Genomic DNA, 18632 nt, shown 5'->3' with positions numbered 1-18632 from the left:
AAAACCAACGCCCTGTATAAGCAGAAGGTGGAGTGCAGGCGCTTGAACTCCTGCACCACTGCACTTAGTCTCTGGGCAGTCTCTGTGCATTACAAACATATCAGGTGGGTCCAAGGCAGGTAGATCCAGGCACCACTATGATGAGTAGCCAGCATAAGGGCCAGACTTCCCTGCCTTTCACTCTTTCTCTCTGCCCTCCCACCACTTGCACTGCCAGGTGCTGGTGGGTAAGAGCAGCAGCCCAGGCAGCCCATCCTCTCTCTGTGGGGGAATGCAAGCAAGTTCCATTTGCCCAGGGCTTTTCTAGAAGGGCTTCTTTGGAACTGGCCGTAAAGATTTGCAGGGGCTCATGCGAACCTGTACACGAGTGGCCTGATCGTGCCAGGGCCATTTCTGAAAGGTCAAAACATCTGAAATGCAGATGCAGCAAGGACGCTTACCTAAATTCATGCTATAATTTGATCTTACCATTTTCAGTATATTTATTTATTTATATCAACGATGACACCCAGATGCCTTAGTGTTAGTGACCCCAGTTTCAATGAATTATAATGAAGTGAGAAGCAGCAATTTTAAACCTTTCTTGTAAGTTCTTCACATGGTCTCATAATTTCATTAATATTTCACAAAGAAGAACAAAATGAGGGTACTATAGTTTACATATCTCAGAGGAGCTTTGTTTAATGGATTTGAGTTGTGTGTATCGATCTATTTTTCTCCCAAGACTTCAGTATCAATCTCAGGGTGGTTTTAGTATCATTGATATATGCAAGTGCTAGTTTGTGGAGGTTATACTGTTAGTGAGGTGGTCCCTTTCTTCCCTCATTAAGCAAACTTGTCACAGCTGGCTCCTCAATATCCTAGAGGATTAACGTTTATCATCGTGGCACTATCTGAACTGATGGGAATTCAACCACTTTATGTTATGAAACCAGAAACAGAAAACCTGCCAGCTTAGAACTCAGGTGAATAGCTTGGTACTAATATTTCACAAAATCTGTAAATTGACACCTAGGATACCATTGTGTAGCTGTGTCATTTGCACACACTAGAAAAGATAAATATTTTGGTTTTCATGTTTTTAATGTTTTCTTCTAAAATAAAACACTACTAACATTAACTAAATGTAAGAAGAAACAACAGCTGTTTGCACTTCCATAGTAAATATTTAAGAGCGTATTTGAGAAAAGACATTATCCTAGAGAAAGCAAAATGGCCGCTTAAGATACAAACTTTTTTAAAAACAGGTGAACAGCTAAATTAAAGATTAAATACTCTATATTTTCTGTGACATATTCATCTACCACCCTTACTTCTCTGTTTTGTTATTCAAGAAAATATTGAGGTTTGGTAAAACAGTAGTTACCAACAAAACCATTGAAACTTCTATGTTATTGAACTCCTTGGATGAATGCTAAACCATGATATGTCTATTGTTAGTTCAAACAGCCATGATCATTTAGAGAATCACTTTCAATTAAGTATTCTGGTTAATGTTATGATTTTATCCCTTTACATCTATGAAACTCTCTGCATTAAAGTGCTTCAGCCAACAGAAATGGATCCCAGTGAAGGAGATTCTTTAATAACTCAGCTGGTTTAAACTCAACACACCTTGAGGGTGGAGATTGTTCCTCAAGATCATCTTGAAAATGGCAAAAACTGGAATTGACAGGTTTGAGTTTTTTGCCTCTAATCAGATTTGAAGTAACAAAAGAATTATGAAGGACTACAGAAGGATACCAAGCCTTAAACCACAAAAATGTAAAAAGAGAAGGTAGCTAGGGACAGGAGAAGTAGCATTTCAGCAGCCTTCATAGATGGGAAGATTACTAGAGTGCGTATCAGCAAGAGATGTAACATAGGAAAGTCTATGACACGCAAGAAACCATGAGCTCCTGAACACAGGACATGGATCCACTCTGGTTTGGAGAGGAGTATACACAGCAGTACAAACACTGACAGGAAATACGAAATTATCAAACTGCAGAGAATAAAGATGCATGTGGAGTTTGAAATAGTTGGATTGAAGCACAGCTCAATCAGTAAACAAAAGGACCAATGAATGTTACAGCTATTTAAATAAACAAGGACTATGTGTAGCTGAGGGCAGTTTGTCCTTACCAGGATTGAACAAAAAATACATTTGCCCTCCAGTAGTCTCCCCCAGTGTCCACATTAATATAATTAACTATAGATGAAAATCTGACCTAATTGACAACATCAAAACAACACTAAAATCCACATTTAATATTTGGTCCAGAATTTCAACCTATTTATATGGTTTAGTTATAATGAACATTTACAAAAATGGAAACAAAACTTTAAAATAACTTTGTTAACTAAAAAAAAAATAAAAATTCAAAGTTTCTTGTGACTGTTTTTAGAAAAAAAACCAGCATCCATTCATATAGGTTCACAGAAGTATACAAATAGAGTAAAGTGTTCTGTACTTGAATAGATAAAATAGTAATAGATATTTTCTCTTTTTCAGTTTAACTGCTTTGGAGTTTTTCGCCTCTCTCCTTTCCTCCTTTGTGGTGACTCAAACTCCTTTCTTTGTTGTCACAAAGGTCAACTTTCTTCATGAGCCTCAAATTCAGCACAATCAGAAAGAAATACAGAAAATAGCCCTTATTTTGTCAGTCATAAAGCTGGCATAGGTTTCTACTGCCACGTGCTTGGATGTTTAAGGCCAAGTCTATAAAAGAAGGATTTTCTCACCTTATGTAAAAAGAAATTAACAGACTGAGAAAAATAGGAAGGAAACACATACAGTTTCTGAGATCTGATAGAAGAAAAAACCTCACCCTATCATAACTAATTTTAAAAAAATTGACTCTAACAGCTGACTTAGTCATTTGCGTTCTACTATTTATAATAAATGTTCATTGTTATAGTACATAGTAATTTTCTTAGAAAAGTTGCAACTTTCTTTAAATTTTGCAAAGATATTTCTAACCAAACAATGCATTTCTCATATTATATGCTCACAACCCCAGTAAACAGGATCTGATACTACATTTCCTGCTATGTTTTAACTGTCTTATACTATTTTACTGGGTTTTATAGCTTATAGTTTTATACTAATATAACTAATTAATATAACTACTAGGAAGAAATTCCAAATGCATGCTGGAAAGCTGACAGTAAACCAGAAAACCTACCATTTCCTGATTAGGTTGTAGCTAAATAGGATTGTAAAAAATTACTTTTTTCAAAAATTCTTTAGCTAAAAAATTGTCATTTCTAAGAAGAATGAAATGGAGATAATACAAAGCAAGGAGTAGCCAGTATGTGGTGATGAAATGGTAGTATGTGAAAGGAATGTATTTTGTGTCTCCTCAACCACCATTGTATAATAAAATGAAAACTTTTCTTTTGTGTTCATTAACTTAAAAAACCAAAAAGTTTTATATATTTTATTTGGTTTGGGTTTTTTGGGTTTTGAGGGGGATTTTTTGCACTGTTTGGTTATTTTTGGAAAGGCAAAAAGGTAGAGATCTTGTTTTGTCTATACAATCTTGTTTTATCTATACAATACAGGAAAATGTTAATGTAGAATCATCTGGAATAAAGTTTTGACCATCAGCATGCCAGGAAACACTAGAAACAACCTCTTAACCAAAAAAACCCTGTATTTCAACAAGAAATTAATTCAGATGCCATCACCAGACACTCCATATCACATCTGGTATGAACTCTGTGCATAGGCAAGAGCATCCCTCTCTTCTCATGTGAAAGTGTCACCCTGAAGCTACAGCATGATGAGTGACCACTCCACCTCCCTGAAATATAAGTTTGTGCTCCCTTTTTCATACCACCTTGAGGCTATTCTCATTTTCTGATTCAACCACATTGACTCTGGGATTGTCTAGGACACCTCTGTGAACTGCAATGCTCATGAAGAGGAGCCAGGAGATACTGCTGAACATCACATTCCAACTGCTCTGTCACAAACCCTGACCACATGGCAAGTGTCCAAGTGGCCCTTCACTGACAAATCAATTACTGTCACATGCATTATCCTCAGTGCTGACTAAGGTAGGCATCCCTATGCTATTAGAACTGAAAGCTTCTCTTGCCTCTCTCTGTATTTTGAAGGTCTGGGAATGCCTACCCCTCAGCAATTTCAAATATTTCTTGTTATCCAGATGAGATTTTCTGGAAGCCACAAAATACAGACATTCTTCAAATCTGAGACAGAGGATTTTCAAAGTTATTTTGAAGGTTTTTATCTGAGCCAGCAACATGCAATAGAATCTGAAGACTGTTTACTATCCTGCAGTTCTTATGTGACTATTAAGCAGTAGAAAGAGCCTCAGTGCAGGATATCCAAATGACTTCAATCACTTTAACATTAATCACTTTCATACAATAATTCTTGCATTCTGAAAATCTCTTATTTTGAAGAATCAGGATTACTCTGCCTAGAGATAGAGGCAAGGATTCACTTTTCTTTGTCATTTTCATGTCTTAAAGTTGCACAAATGAGGCAACCTAACATTCAACAAAGAGAGCTGATGATAACTTCCAGCCTCCAGAGTAAGACATGAGTCATCTCAAACCACAGCTGATAACAAACCCAGGTCAAACCTTTTCTCTTTGCCTCCTCTAAAAATACTGAGTATGATCTGTTGCAATGGAAAGTTCCAGGAGGAATAAAAAATGAGTGCCAAAGAAGGATGAAGGCAATAAATGTAGGAGACCAAACTGATGCATCAGGTACCCCGTTCATCTTCTTAGCACAGTGCAGATGAGTGAAAAGCAGGTGCTGCTAAGGAGGGAGAGGGGATATTCCATGTAGCAATGCGTACTACCCATATTTCTTAATTCCTTACTTAGTAAAAGTGTGTCAACACTCAGTGCTGACACTGCAACCAGTGGCTGCAATTTCCATGTTGAACACCTGGAAAACAAAACAAAAGCAGAGCCATTGCTGTGCTCTCTCAAAGCTGGCTGCCTTGGGAAGCCTCCTATACTTAAAGCCAGCCCCACCAACAACCCAAGATCCAGCTTGTAAGGTCCTGCTATGTACTCCCTATTCATGTTCCTTAATAATACCACAGCCTTGAAGCTCCCTACAGTTCTGAGTGAACCATATAACACACAATACATACTGAGGGAAAGAAAAAAAGAGTAGGTGGCATTAAAAGTATCAAAAAGTATCCCTTATTTCCAAAGTCACTTGACTTACTTGAACATCACCCATGAAGGATAGCCCAGATTCAGCTTTTTGCTTTGCCCCAGATTTGGCTACTGTTAAAACTCAATAGAGATATAAAACTGGAAAGGGAATATTTAAAGAAGAACCATTTACAACACTGCAAAAGGCAGGGTTTTTTGGTTGGTTTTGGGTTTGGTTTTTTGTTTGTTTGTTTTGGGTTTTTTTACCATAATGGGATATCAGAAACATGTCTGGAAGGATACTGCATATAAACACAGCTTGCTTTACATCAATCTCTTTCTAGGTTAGCATTCCCATAAGGCTATCCTTCCTCATGTGAGATAACACTATAGGGATAAAGTATCCCACTAGAAGCTCTGAGGGAAAACTTCAAAGCTATGTCTTGGGATGCAAGGGGAAGAGAGTAGTTACCTGCAGTTCAGTGTCTAAAGTCACAAGACTGTGCTGCTTTGTCCAAGTTTTATCCCAGACAATTACTGTTATACTCTACATCTACAGTAACACACTGGTTCAATCAAATCATTTTACAAACTTTTGAAGGAAGCTGTCTTGTTTCATGAGAGCTGAAACTGATCTTTGGCCATGATATTCCAACTGATGGAATGGCGGCGAGCAGTGCAGGAAAAGGTTAATTTCTAGTCAGATCAACTCCATAATCCAGCTCACCACTCAACAATCCATCAACACCACTGGCCAGTAGATGGAAAGACTGATCAAGAGGTGTAATAGGATGTGAGGGATAGCAGCGACCACAACACAGTTTAATTAATACTATTAATCTATTTAGCCACAAAGTGAAATCGCACACCTCATTCTCTGATCATAGCTTTACTTGCCCAGTTACATCAACGTGAACACAATAAACTTTAAATCAACTTATTTAAAATATAACTGACAGGCTGTTTAAGCAAGCTTAGTATACCAGTATCTCTCTTACACTATTGTCACAATAAACATGACCAAGACCACAGCAAAATGGAAGATTTTTTGCTATTGTGACTCTCAATTATCTACCATTTTATCTATTATAAATACCCATCCTAGAGCAGCATTCTAGTTTTTAAGGTGATTTTCTGGTCATAACAGCCCTTCACGAACATCCAGAAATTTACAACTCTTCTTTAGTAATTTTTTTTTACTATTAATAGTTTTCTGTTGTTAGATTTGCTCATTGGCTCTAATTTTATGATATTTTATAATATTTCTTGCAGAGATCCAGAAATAACATGCATGCAAGGATAAAAAGGAGGATGCAAATTTCAAAACAATGCCATAATCTTCATTACAGAAGTGTTCATCTAGTAATTAAGTGTGGAGTTGCACATATGGTATCTGGTTCATCCTCATATTTTCACTGATGAAAACTTGCTATGATAATATTAATGTAAATGTAACCATGCCACTTTTCAGTCTGGGAGCACAGAAAAGCTTTTTTTTCTTCTTTTTTTTCCACTAGTAATTGCACTATTAATTTTTTTTTTCCACTAGAAACTGAAAGAAAGAAAAGTAGCTACAAAGTCACAGGTTTAGTTATTGAAGATTTTCTTCTTCTCCATTAAGGGGAGTAGCTACTTTCCTTAAATATACAAAGAATTTCATTCTCTTTTGATGGGTTAAGAGTCACATTCTTTGGTTTAGGATTATTTCATTAATGTTTTCACTCCCAGCAGATGCTGTGATATCCAGCAAACAAGAGTTTCTCTAGTGAAATATGACTAAGACTTCTGCCCTCTGCTTAAATATCTTCAACTACAATTTAATTCCTGCTGAAGAGAAAAAAATCCTAACGTGGAGCAATAGAAAAAGTATTTCTCAGTCCATAAAGTCCTTCCCTGTAAGAATACTTAACAGCACACACACCCTAAAGTTTTTGGTAATTTGTATGTACAATTACTACGATTTTTATTTCACTTACCTCTCACTTTCTACTCTGTTAAAGCCCAGATCTGCTAAATTCAGACCTTCACTTGTGAGCAGTTATGTGTCTTTTTCTGGGTGTGGATGTGTATTGGTACAAGCCAAAAGGAGTAGCAGGATTCAACTCCTGTTCATACTGTTCAGCTCCTTTAAAGCATAACCTTCTATTTTCTGTACTCCATGTCTTGATAGTTTTGAGAGACTGGATAAACTCAGAAATGTCCTAAATTAGAAATTTATGAGCAACACTTCTTAAAAGGTACTTTTTCATATTCAAAAACTCAAATATGATATTTCCACACAATGATAATACCAGCTGTCCCCCCACTCTCAGCTCTCCTCCCCTCCCCCCCACCTGAGCTTTCTCTGAAGTATCACTAAACTGTAAAAATATTTACTATGGAAAAGTCTTTGTCTGGATTGTTTGTCCTCCACTTGTACTTATTAACAAACTTCAGAATAATATTTTTGCCTAGATGTAGCCTTTTCAGTAAGGAAATTTCAACTCTGAAGCTTTGCTTTTAGGCCTTGTACCTTTGCAAATCAGTTGAACTTTCACACACAGAGCATACTCATTTTAAAGCAGTCTGACTCTTTTCAGAAGCACTTCTCTACTTCCTTGTGCCTCGATTTAAGTTCCTTACAGAGGTGTTTTAATTTGTGAAGCCTTACAGTTGAGATATTGTATTCCATGCAAAGGCTACATGATGAACAGTTAAAAATTGTTATAGACAATTAAATACACAATTTTTAACATAAAATCATGGCTTTCTGAAGCCAAAACACCTTTTGTGAAATAAATTACTGTCAAAAATAGATAAGGTAAACCAAATGTAAAAGATAACACAGGAAAAATGAAGTATATAATTACCAATGGACCTAAATATCAGAAATAGAAGAAAATTACTCATTCATTATTTCTGTCACACACAAATAATTCCAAGGCAGTTATTATGGGATTGTAAAAGAACAGATCCCTCAGACACTAGTCAAAAGCAATGAAAAATTCAAAGCAATTATTGGTTTACAAACCTAGTCTAAACACAGAACAAAGTGCTGATAAGACACTTTTTATTAAATATTGACTGATTAGAATGACAGCAATAAACTCTTTGCAACAAATGGTACTCCTTCTTGATCCCTCAAATGTGTTGTGGCTCATAAATCAGTTGACTCTACCAATGGTAACATCAGAAATCCAGATCTAGAGAGAAATAGTTAATTGGTGTTTTAAAATCCCTCAAATTACCAAATATTCTCCTTTCTTTAAAACACCAAAGTGGGTCTCATGGTTGAATCGTGCAACATGCTGTTACATGCCGGAATAAGAAAGTTGATGTTGAAAATCAGAATTATAATCTGAGATGTTAAGGATCTCAGATGTATTGGAAGTTTAAAATAAGTCCTTACTCTGAATATTGAAAAAAACACCAACAATTATTAATCGTTTTTGCAATGCTTATCTATAACATCACAACTCTTTTCATAGCTCTTTTTGGAAGAGTCCCAGCTGAACAGAATCATTAATCATTGGAAAAAACCTCTAAGATCATCGAGTCCAACCCTTAGTCCAGCACCACCGTGTTCACCAGCGATCACTGACCTCAAGTGACACATCCACGTTTCTCAATCATTTCCCTCGGCAGCTTGTTCCCATGCCTGGCCACCCTTTCAGTGAAGGCATTTTTCTTAATGGCAAATATTTAATACTCAACACTTGATACTGAGACAATACAAATGTCCAGAATTTCCATTCATGCATACCATCCTTTGTTCACTTTCTTCATTAGAAAAAATAACAAAGGCACAAAACTGTTTGCTTATTTTTTTAACCACTGAGAGCCTTGTGATCAGCTCTTTAGGCTTTCTTTCACCACTTACTCACAACTCCAGAAACATGCCCAGCTTAAAGAAAAATGCAAGACTAACTCACTAAAGTTGGATCTTTGTCTCCCAAAAGGCAAGCAGAGAATGATAAAACTGAAATTATTAGCCATAATACTTCACACTGTTCATCAAGGAGTCAGATGCGGTACATAAATTAATAAACGCACTCTCAATCATTAGAGCCAGCAAATTATATCACAAACTTTCATTTAAATGTCTTTATTAAGGTCAGAGCTGTTCTATCTGAGAAACCACGATAACGGGGGAGAGTGCTATTTTTTTATATGGATTTCTGAGACTTTGGAAGTATAAATCAAATTTTCAGTATAGATTTATTAATGATTTCTGTGTATACATGTATATTTTTACAAAGACAAGCATATCAGGCCCTTTAAAAAGTTTACTTATACAGAGAGCCTAGAGCAGTAGATGAATGTGACTATCACACCAAAAGATATAAAGGACATGAATATATTAAAATATTAGATTTTTGGTCTTTTGGGGACACCAATTTTAAGATCTGGTCCTTGAAGCACTCTACTAATGTTCCAAATGCAACCTTCAAGGTGCAGAAAACCTTCCCCCACCCTGCTGACTGTGCCAAGAACATACAAATGTAGACTGTTCAAATATTTCTGTGAGAAAAATTCTCCACATATAAAATAAGAGAATCAGTCTATTATTAGACAGTAGACTAAAATGCAACTATAGTTAAGGAACACAGTTTAAATTGACTAGAAAAACTGTCTTCAGTTCAAAAAATAATTAACATTATACAAAAGTTAAGTCTCAGGAGTGATGTTAATTATATTTTTTCTTTCAGTGCCCTAAGGAAAGAACTAAATCAGCCCATGCATCTAGATCTAGAAAATATTTTACAGAATATTACTCTCTATCAAAATCAGCCTTCAACAAATACCAAAAAAATCTAAAGAAGAAATAATTTTTTTGTGTCGAAATACTACCATAGTACTAATTAGCACTGTAATTCTGAGTTACTTGAGAATATAAAGGTAGTATAAATGAAAGATAGAAACATAACATATAGAAGACCAGCAATTTAAAAAAAAATATTTTAACTCTCCACTATACTACCTAAGATTCACTTACCTTAAAAGGCATAGGAAATAAATGAAAAATCTAATCAGTCTTCAAACTATCATAACCTGGTGCTGTGTCTTGTAGTTTATTTTAAATAAGAAATTTCTCTCTGTCAAACTACTTGATAATATGGAAGAGCAGCACCGTGATGAACTGTATTTCAACTTAAAAATCAGCCCTCAAGATTAAAACCATCAATTTCTCACTGAGCTGAGGTTATGTCTAACCTTGGCGGTTGCAAGGAGAGGGAGGATCCGTGCAACTTAATTCCACTTGACAAGGACAAACCCAAAGCACTGCCATAAAGGGCTTCTCTCGCCTTTCTCTGTGGCCTTTCCACTGCAAAAACTTATGATGTGATTAACTTATGTTTCCATCTTGAAACAGAGCAAAGAGAAAAGAAGGGTTCACTGTCAAAATAAGATGCTACTTAAAAAAAAAAAAACCCTAAATTTAATTTAAATTTAATTTAACCTTTTTTCCTAAACTAGAGAGACATAGAGTTGATGTACTGACCACTCAGTGTGTGAGGGAATTGGTTGGATGGTCAGACTCTCAGTGCTGTGGTCAATGGCTCAATATCCAAGTGAAGTCAGTGACAAATGGCATTCCTCAGGGGTTGGTATTGGGACTGGCACGACTTAACATCTTTGTCAGTGACATGGACAGTGCAATTGAGTGCATCATCAGGAAGTTGTCCAATGACTCCAAGCTGCATGGTCCAGTCAACAGGCTAGAAGGGAAGGATGCCATCCAGAGGGACCTGGACAAGCTTGTGAGGTGGGACTGTGAAAAACTCTTCAAGTTCAACAAGGCCAAGTGCTAGGTCCTTCATTTGGATCGTGGCAATCCCAAGTACAAATAAAGGTTAGGTGGAAAACAGATTGAGGGCATCCCCAGTGAGAAGGACTTGGGGGTGTTGGTTGACAAGAAGTTCAACACGACTCAGCAATGTGCACTTGCAGCACAGAAAATCTGGGGCTGCAGCAAAGGAATTGTGGACAGAAGGTCAAGGGTGCTGATGCTCCCCCTCCATTCTGTTCCTGTGAGACCCTACCTGGAGTACTGCATCCAGCTCTGAGAATCCCAGCATAAGGACATGGCCCTGTTGGAGTGAGCCCAGAGGAGGGCCACCAAGATAACCAGAGGGCTGGAGCACCTCTCCTGTGAAGCACTTCTCCAGGCTCAGAGATTTGGGGTTTTTCAGGCTGGGGAAGAGACGGTCTCAGACAGACCACATTGAGGCCTTTCCAGTACCCAAAGGGGCCCTATGCAAAAGATGAAGGGATACGTTTTACAAGGGCACTTAGTGATAGGATGAAGGAGAACAACTTTAAACTGAGAGTAGTTTTAGATTATATATTAGGAGGAAATGTTTTATTATGAGGGTGTTGACACACAGCTTGCCCAAGCCCTGGAAGTGTTCAAGACCAGACTGGATGGACTGGATGGACTTCCACCTCAGCCTAGAAGAAGCTTTCCTTTCCCATGGGAGGGGGTTGGAATGAGATGATCTCTAAGGTCCTTTCTAATCCAAAACATGCCTTCCTTGATAACATCAGATTTTGCACTCTTATGAATACTGCAGAGATAACTGTGCAGATGTTTGGAAATTATACTGTCTTTCAGAGAATTTTCTGAGCATTCATTTCTCAGACCTGAGGAATATCTGTAAAACACTGAGAAAATCTTTCTTTAACAAAGGTATCTGGACTCAGATTTCTTTTAGGTCTCAAATCACTCATAAAAGGTGAATAGTTAACCAAGATGTTGTATAAATGTCACATCTTATAAAAGCTTCTGCTTTTTGTTTATTTAAGACTCAAAACAGACTCTTAGGTGAGAAAAATTAGACACTTCTATGAATGATGTTGCAGAAGGAACAAAAGCCTCTCCAAAATGTGACAAAATAATTCTCTTTCTCTTAAAATATATATGCAAAAGCATTTTCAAAATTAACAAGGTTCATCTCTCCTTTTGCTTAGGCACAATAGGTTATTTTCTGCTCTATGAATAAAAATTTGGATTACTGCAACTCTAAATCACAGGTATTTGTGACTTGGTAATTCATGCGCATTTAGCTTTCCATTGCACTACAGTTTGTCCTCAGAAAGCAGATAACAGTCTTTTCTGTGTATATACTAAATGTGTTTGAACCTTGCATGTTTCTTGTTGTCAGTGGAAGGCCATGATTGTCATCAAGTACAATGCTCAATTACATAAATAACTGTAACATTAGTGCACTATATTAACTCTGTAACAGAATGAAAGGTTGCATTTATTCTTTTGACTGCTTTTCCATATGAATCAAGATTTCCATTGATCTACCAGAATTCTGTGAAATTGCTTTGATTTTTCTTTCCCAGCAATCATTTACAAAAAAATTTAATAAAACCCATAAACAATATATATTATTAGTTATAGTGGTGTTTTAAGTAAAGTTTACGAAGGAAAATACATAAAGGAAATAGAACTTGGAATGCTGAACTTTGAAACAAATCATAACCTGCAAGCTCTCTGAAAACAAAGTTTATTTTTACTATTCATCATATAAGAATTTTCTACCTTTTTTTTTTTTTAATTGCTCGTTGATTTATCTAAATGTGATTAATGATTTACATATTATTTAGGAAGATTAAGTTCTGCTATAATAATAAAAATACAGACAGTTCAGAGTTACAATGCAAAAAAACCTCTAAAATATTTTATTTCCTAATGGAAAGAAAAGTAAGTAAAGTAATAATCTAGAAGTTCCTATCACTTAATAAAAGAGTATTTTTAGTAATGAATAGATTGTTATCTGATTAAAGTTATGAGCTGCTTTCAGATTACTTTGTTTCTTTTTGTAGATATTAGGAAATTCCTTATGAAGGAACTAAAATTACTTGCAGAAAGTTTTTAATATGCTGATGTGAAAATGATAGTGGCTTTTACCACAAGACTGCCTATTCAATGGTAAAAATATTTCAGATTACAATAAGCCTCGATTGGAATAAAATGAGAAGAAAGCTCTCTCTGTCAGGAAAAGAAAGAAGTATTTTAAATATCCTTCATTTTCCATCTAACATTTTCAAGTGCGTTATTACACAAAAAAAGTCTGAAGTCTGCTCTGAAAAGCACTGCTGGACACCAACCTCAGTTAATTCACATGCAAATAGACTGTGAACTTCAACCTACTTCAAGCAATCAGCACAAGCATTGCAACTCTCCCCTCATTTAACTATTTAGAACTACTTATTTTCTTAAGACTTGCACAACTCAGCAATGCAGCCAAATCATTCACCACTAATTTTACATAATCTATGGTATAAAGAGTAATTAATTGAATAGACTTACTCTGATCATTTCTAGGATAGTAAGTGTAAATACCTGTATAAACATTGCTATCAAATAAAGCTAAAAATAGATAACAAATACATATTTCCAGTCATTCTCATCCCCACTTGGTAAGAAATCACACCTGGCTAAGCCACAGCAACCTCTCTTGGCCAATATATTTAGCCAACACAAACAGAAGTAACAATGGCATAGAGGAAACAAGAGATACCTGCAATTAAGGAGCCTTTTTAAAGTTCTTTTGCCACAGTAACTGTGCAGAAATTCCTTCATCTGCATTGGGCCATCCAAATAAAGACACAACTGTTAATAAATGCAACTGCTAGAAAGTAACACAACCTACCAGAATTTTGTAACTACAGGCTACTCAACCCAAAACCTAAATAAAGAACCTGTAAAATAGTATAGAAGAGAATAAAGCTGTGAGTTTGATTTCTCTTGAATACTTTTCCTGGGCAGTAGTAACCCTTGATATTGGAGGTGTTAGTGGGAGTTTCACACGGCACTATTTTCAAAGGGGCTAGACTACCACTGCTCTTGGTCAACTCAGTGTTTCTCAATGTCTCTTTACTACAGAGAAAATATTTGACTTGCTGCTCTTCTGATAATACAAAATTGTTCTTTGCCTTTTCTGTCTACCAAGAGACATGGAAAAGAAAACTGTATTAAATATGTATAATACCACATGCAAAGAAGTTTCCAGTCTTTTCATTTGCTGACAGCTATTCCCTATACTTCAGAAGGTAAACAAACAAACAAACAAACAAGCTTGAACTAAAAAACAGGATTAAACAGATTTACAAACAAACTTGCTAATCTCTTTACTTTAAAATTATGTAGCAAAACAGACCAAGCTACACTGGATGGTTAATGAATATGGTCCCGCTTTTATTTGGAAAAATTGTAGAACAAAGTCAAGAGCAGCATTTGAGTCATTGCTTCTCCTTGAGCCAGTGATTCACTCCTGCAATATTTAATGTCCACAATTATCCCATAATATTTGCCAATCTGGAGAAAAATACTCAGAAATTACTTCCTAAGCTTCATTTAACCTCTTAGCTTTGAGATATTAAAGCCAAATTCAGATCTGTTAAATGGCAGAACTATTCCTATTGGAGCTCCATATTTAGATTTGAAACTAACAAAACTGAGCAACACCTTGTTTTTAATATTATTTTATAGTCTCCAAAACAGAAGAGTGACAGAAAATTTGTATTTTCTGAAATGTTATTGAAAGGCACTGAGTGGGACAGTGTGTATTTTTCTAAGAAAAATAAAAGTTTGGTATTTTTAAAATATATAATTTGTGTGATGATAACAGTCCTTTTATTCTAAGATTGGATATTGCTGTTAGACAAATACGGAAGATTATTGGAAAAGCTCAGAAACAAGTAAAAACAGAATGAAAACCTGACATGGTTAGGTAGATCTAGAACACATCTAGAATGGAGCAACCACAATATTTGGGCTTTTATTGATCACCATATGCTGTCAAAGGCCTTAAACCAAGAAATAACCAAGTGATCCACAGGAAAAAGTAAGCTCTGGATCCCTGACAGGGTTGTTCATGTGTTGATATTTTCAATATTTGTAAGCATGTGCCCTCATATACATGCCTTTGTGTGTTGGTCAGCTTAAGAAGGGTCCATAAAGTAGCTCTTTAAACCCAAATTTTCTCTAAATCCTGTTTTTGTAACAAAAATCCCTCCCTGATTTCACATTAGGTCTTCAGTCAGCTGGTTGGTCAAGTGATTAACAACTTTTGCATGCTGTTGATAAAGGACTTGGAACTGCGTATGATACAAAACCATATGCTTACAAGTTTACAAATGTGCTTGAACAAGGTTTACTACTGCAGACAGACTTCTTCTAGTTAGAATCAATGACCAAAATGGCTATGGACCACACTTCATGCATACATACATTTGGAACACCATTTTGTTGAAAAATAGGAGTTCCATTTTACCTCCTTTGGAGTATATGCATCATTTCAAATACCCATTTTTCAAACATGATTTATCAAAAAAATCAGCCCAATACAAACAAAGACAAAATATTACCTAAAAATACAATCAGATATAAATCTAAAAGCACAGAATTAATGTCTTAGTATCAAAGTTTATCATCTGATTGATGCTGGTAAAATGACTGCTCTCAGAAAGGTCAATGACTTTTAATCATGTAATGACAGAGATAGTCCTGTTAACTGGAAAAAGACTGTGTATGAATAGAGACCACTCAAGTGAACAATGATTTGGAGATTCAGGCCCCGTATAAACATTAAAAAATTAGATATATAATTAGTGGGTTGGAGTTATAATGTTGTGGGTCTTTTTTCCCTCAGTATTATTGTAGCATCTGCACCACATGGTTCAAAACAACTTTTTCAAAATAATTTTCTAATGTCTACTTCAAAAAGTAAACATCCTGAATCTCCCTACCTTAAAAATCATAATTTAAAATTATATCAAAGTATTTCAAAGCAAATCAATATTCATGTCAATGACAGACGATAAAAGCTGTCTTAGGTGATGGATAGACTGTTAATGAAGGCTTGCAACCAATGCAAGTGCTATGTAACAAACTTTCATTCCCTACTATAGAGAGAGGAAGAAGAGAGCTATTTTATGACTGGGGAGAGGAGAAGGGGGAGAGAACAATAAAACATATTTCTTAATTCTACCCAAATGCAGTGAAAGTTTTGGCACCCTGAACTACTTTCTCCTCATTTTTCTAGCTTTCAACTTTACCCATCTGTAGCTCTGTACTGCTGCCTGATGGTTATCTTTATAACTCTAGCTGATACAAACATAGAGCAAAATAGAACCCATGTTAACATTAAGGAAATTATGCAGGAGTAAAAAAATGCTACAATACTAAGAAGCAGCCTCCTTTCCTCAGCTTCATTCCATCAACAAAAGTTACTTTATGCTTACAGCTACTACAACTGCAAACACCTGTGCAGGACAACTGTGTAGAGTAACACTTGTGGTTTAGGTCCCAGTTCCTTAGAAAAATCACAATCAAAAGAGTAGGAAGTGCTACATAATCCTAAAAAGCACAAGGTGGGGACCTCATTTGCCTGCTTATCCTGTTCAGTTATGTCAGTAGCACTGGCCAGCAGCAGCTTATTCCCTCTGGAATCTGCCTTAATCTCAGGCAGACAGCCCTGCGTGGGGCTCAGCTCTGCGTGTGCACAAATCCCTGTGCAGCACCGAGCTCGGCGTGTGCACAACTCTGACAACTCACAGAGGCAGCAGCAAACTCCTCTGTGCGCAGAGCTCCGCACCAAGCTCACGAAATGTTAAACGCTGCTGAAAGAAAAAGACATTACATCTGCCCACACTTCTCAGTTCTATTCAATTACTGACAACAGCAGTCCTATAAACGCAACATAATATGGTATTATTAAATCCGAGATTGGCGTTTACACCTAGTTGCAGCCTGGAAGCAGGCCTGATGTTCAGCCAGCATCAAAGGACAAAAATATTCACAACTTTCACAGACACACATCCCCCCCCCCACGTTGACCTTGGAGGCAGAGGTGGCGATGATCCCTTTCATAAAGGTGCTGTTCCCCAAGCTGACAGTGTAACAGAGCTGAATTTGCCAAGTAACAGGGTATCACCGTCCTTCTGTCACACACGGACACAGGCACGCACAGAACACAGAGCAACATGCGGCTGTGCTTTCAAATCCTCTTTAATTCCTTCTTTACTCTCTACTTGCCAGAATGACCTCGCACATCCTGTCTTCCCCCAGACAGAATCAACCAGAGCTTCTCTAGTCCTCCAAATCAATTTTTATACAAAGAAGGCTCTCCAATGTCTTTTGACATCTTTTTATAATATTCAAGATTTTTAATATAAAACATTTTCAACCATCTAAATATTACCCCGAGAGACAGTTTTCAATAAAAATAAGCATTGAACTTTTCATTCAGACTCATCTTTTGTTTCCCTTTTCACCGAAAGCTGCACCCCTTTTCTAAGCCTTGCCCTCACAAGGGCTACCAAGGGCTACCAAGCCTCCAACTTTACTCCATCAATTGCCACCTCCTCCATCCCCTCCAGCACCCCGCTACATCTATGTGAAAAATATATCTGCCAGGATATATATTAAGATTTCCTCTTACCTTGTCCAAAGAGTCACTAAAATCCACAAGGGGGGGGGGGGGAGGGGAAAAAACCCAAAACCCCCAGCTCCACGAGTCCTGGTGCAAATCGCCAAGAGAAGAACACTTCTGCCTTTAACAAAGCCACAGGAGCGGCTCCGCCGCGATCCGGTGAGCGAGAGAGAGAGAGAGAGAAGGGAGCGAGCCACTAGTCCGGCGTGAAGTGCGCGCAGCTCCCGGCAAGAATAGGAGCAGGAGGAGCAGGAGCAGGAGGAGCTGGAGCAGGAGCTGGAGCAGGAGGAGCAGGAGGAGCAGGAGGCTCCGCGGCCCGAGGCCCGCGGGGAGGCGCGGGCTCAGCCCCCGGCTTGGCGCGGCTCGGCTCGGCGCGGACAGCAGCGCTCCCGCCCAGCCCGGCCCAGCCCAGCCCCGCTCGCACCGCCCCCAGCGCCGGGCGGCCTCCCAAACTTGCCTCCCTCTTCTGGTTTATTGCGGTTTCCTACGGGGCAGCGGGGTGGAACGGCTCCGGGAGGGGCTCCCTGCCCGCGCAGGGGGCTGTCAGCCCAGCAGAGGTCACAGAATCCTCCCCTCGGGGTCCCCTCCGCAGAGCCCTGGCCCCGCTCCCTTTGCCCGGGCAGGTGACTCTGTGAGGGTGACTGCTGTAAAAGAGAGGAACTCCCCCTTGGAGCACAGAGGGCTGCTGTGCCGGCGTGTTTCAGCCGGGAGGGTGTCATGCAGGACTCATAAGCTTTAATATATCAACGGGATGTGTGACAGCTCCAGTGTGCCGGAGGCTTTGCACACCTGTGTCGGTAATCCCGAGCGTCCACACCACAGTGAGGTGCCTGAGTGCCAAGGTAGAGGTCCCTGATAATCCTTGCTAGAAACATTGGGAGGTGGCCGGGGATCTTACAAAGTTATGCAAAACATAAGGGGGGAAAAATCACCTCGGGATAACAACGTTAATTACATGCTCCATTTATAAGCAGGAGAAGAGGTACCTTTGGATGAACAGGAACAATCAATACAAAAAATCCAACTTGAAACTAATCACCTAAAGACTTAAGATATATTCATGTGAAGTCAAGCAGA

General features: G+C 37.8%; 1 protein-coding gene across 3 annotated transcripts in view; it reads right to left on the bottom strand.

Annotated features, from left to right (window-relative positions):
• Positions 1 to 17840, bottom strand: part of FSTL5 (follistatin like 5) — a 269454-nt gene extending 251614 nt beyond the window's left edge. For 2 of the 3 annotated variants that reach the window (XM_083861256.1, XM_083861257.1), the window contains exon 1: positions 17565 to 17659. The gene's annotated coding sequence lies outside the window, so the exon portion shown is untranslated. Of the gene's footprint in view, positions 1 to 17564 lie in introns of all 3 variants that reach the window. The other variant, XM_083861258.1, reaches the window with a different exon arrangement.
• Between the last annotated feature and the right edge of the window lie 792 nt (positions 17841 to 18632).

Source organism: Zosterops lateralis, assembly GCF_965231275.1.
Source record: "Zosterops lateralis genome assembly, chromosome: 5".
NCBI classification, from domain to species: domain Eukaryota; kingdom Metazoa; phylum Chordata; class Aves; order Passeriformes; family Zosteropidae; genus Zosterops; species Zosterops lateralis.
This window is presented reverse-complemented; position numbering and strand designations above follow the sequence as displayed.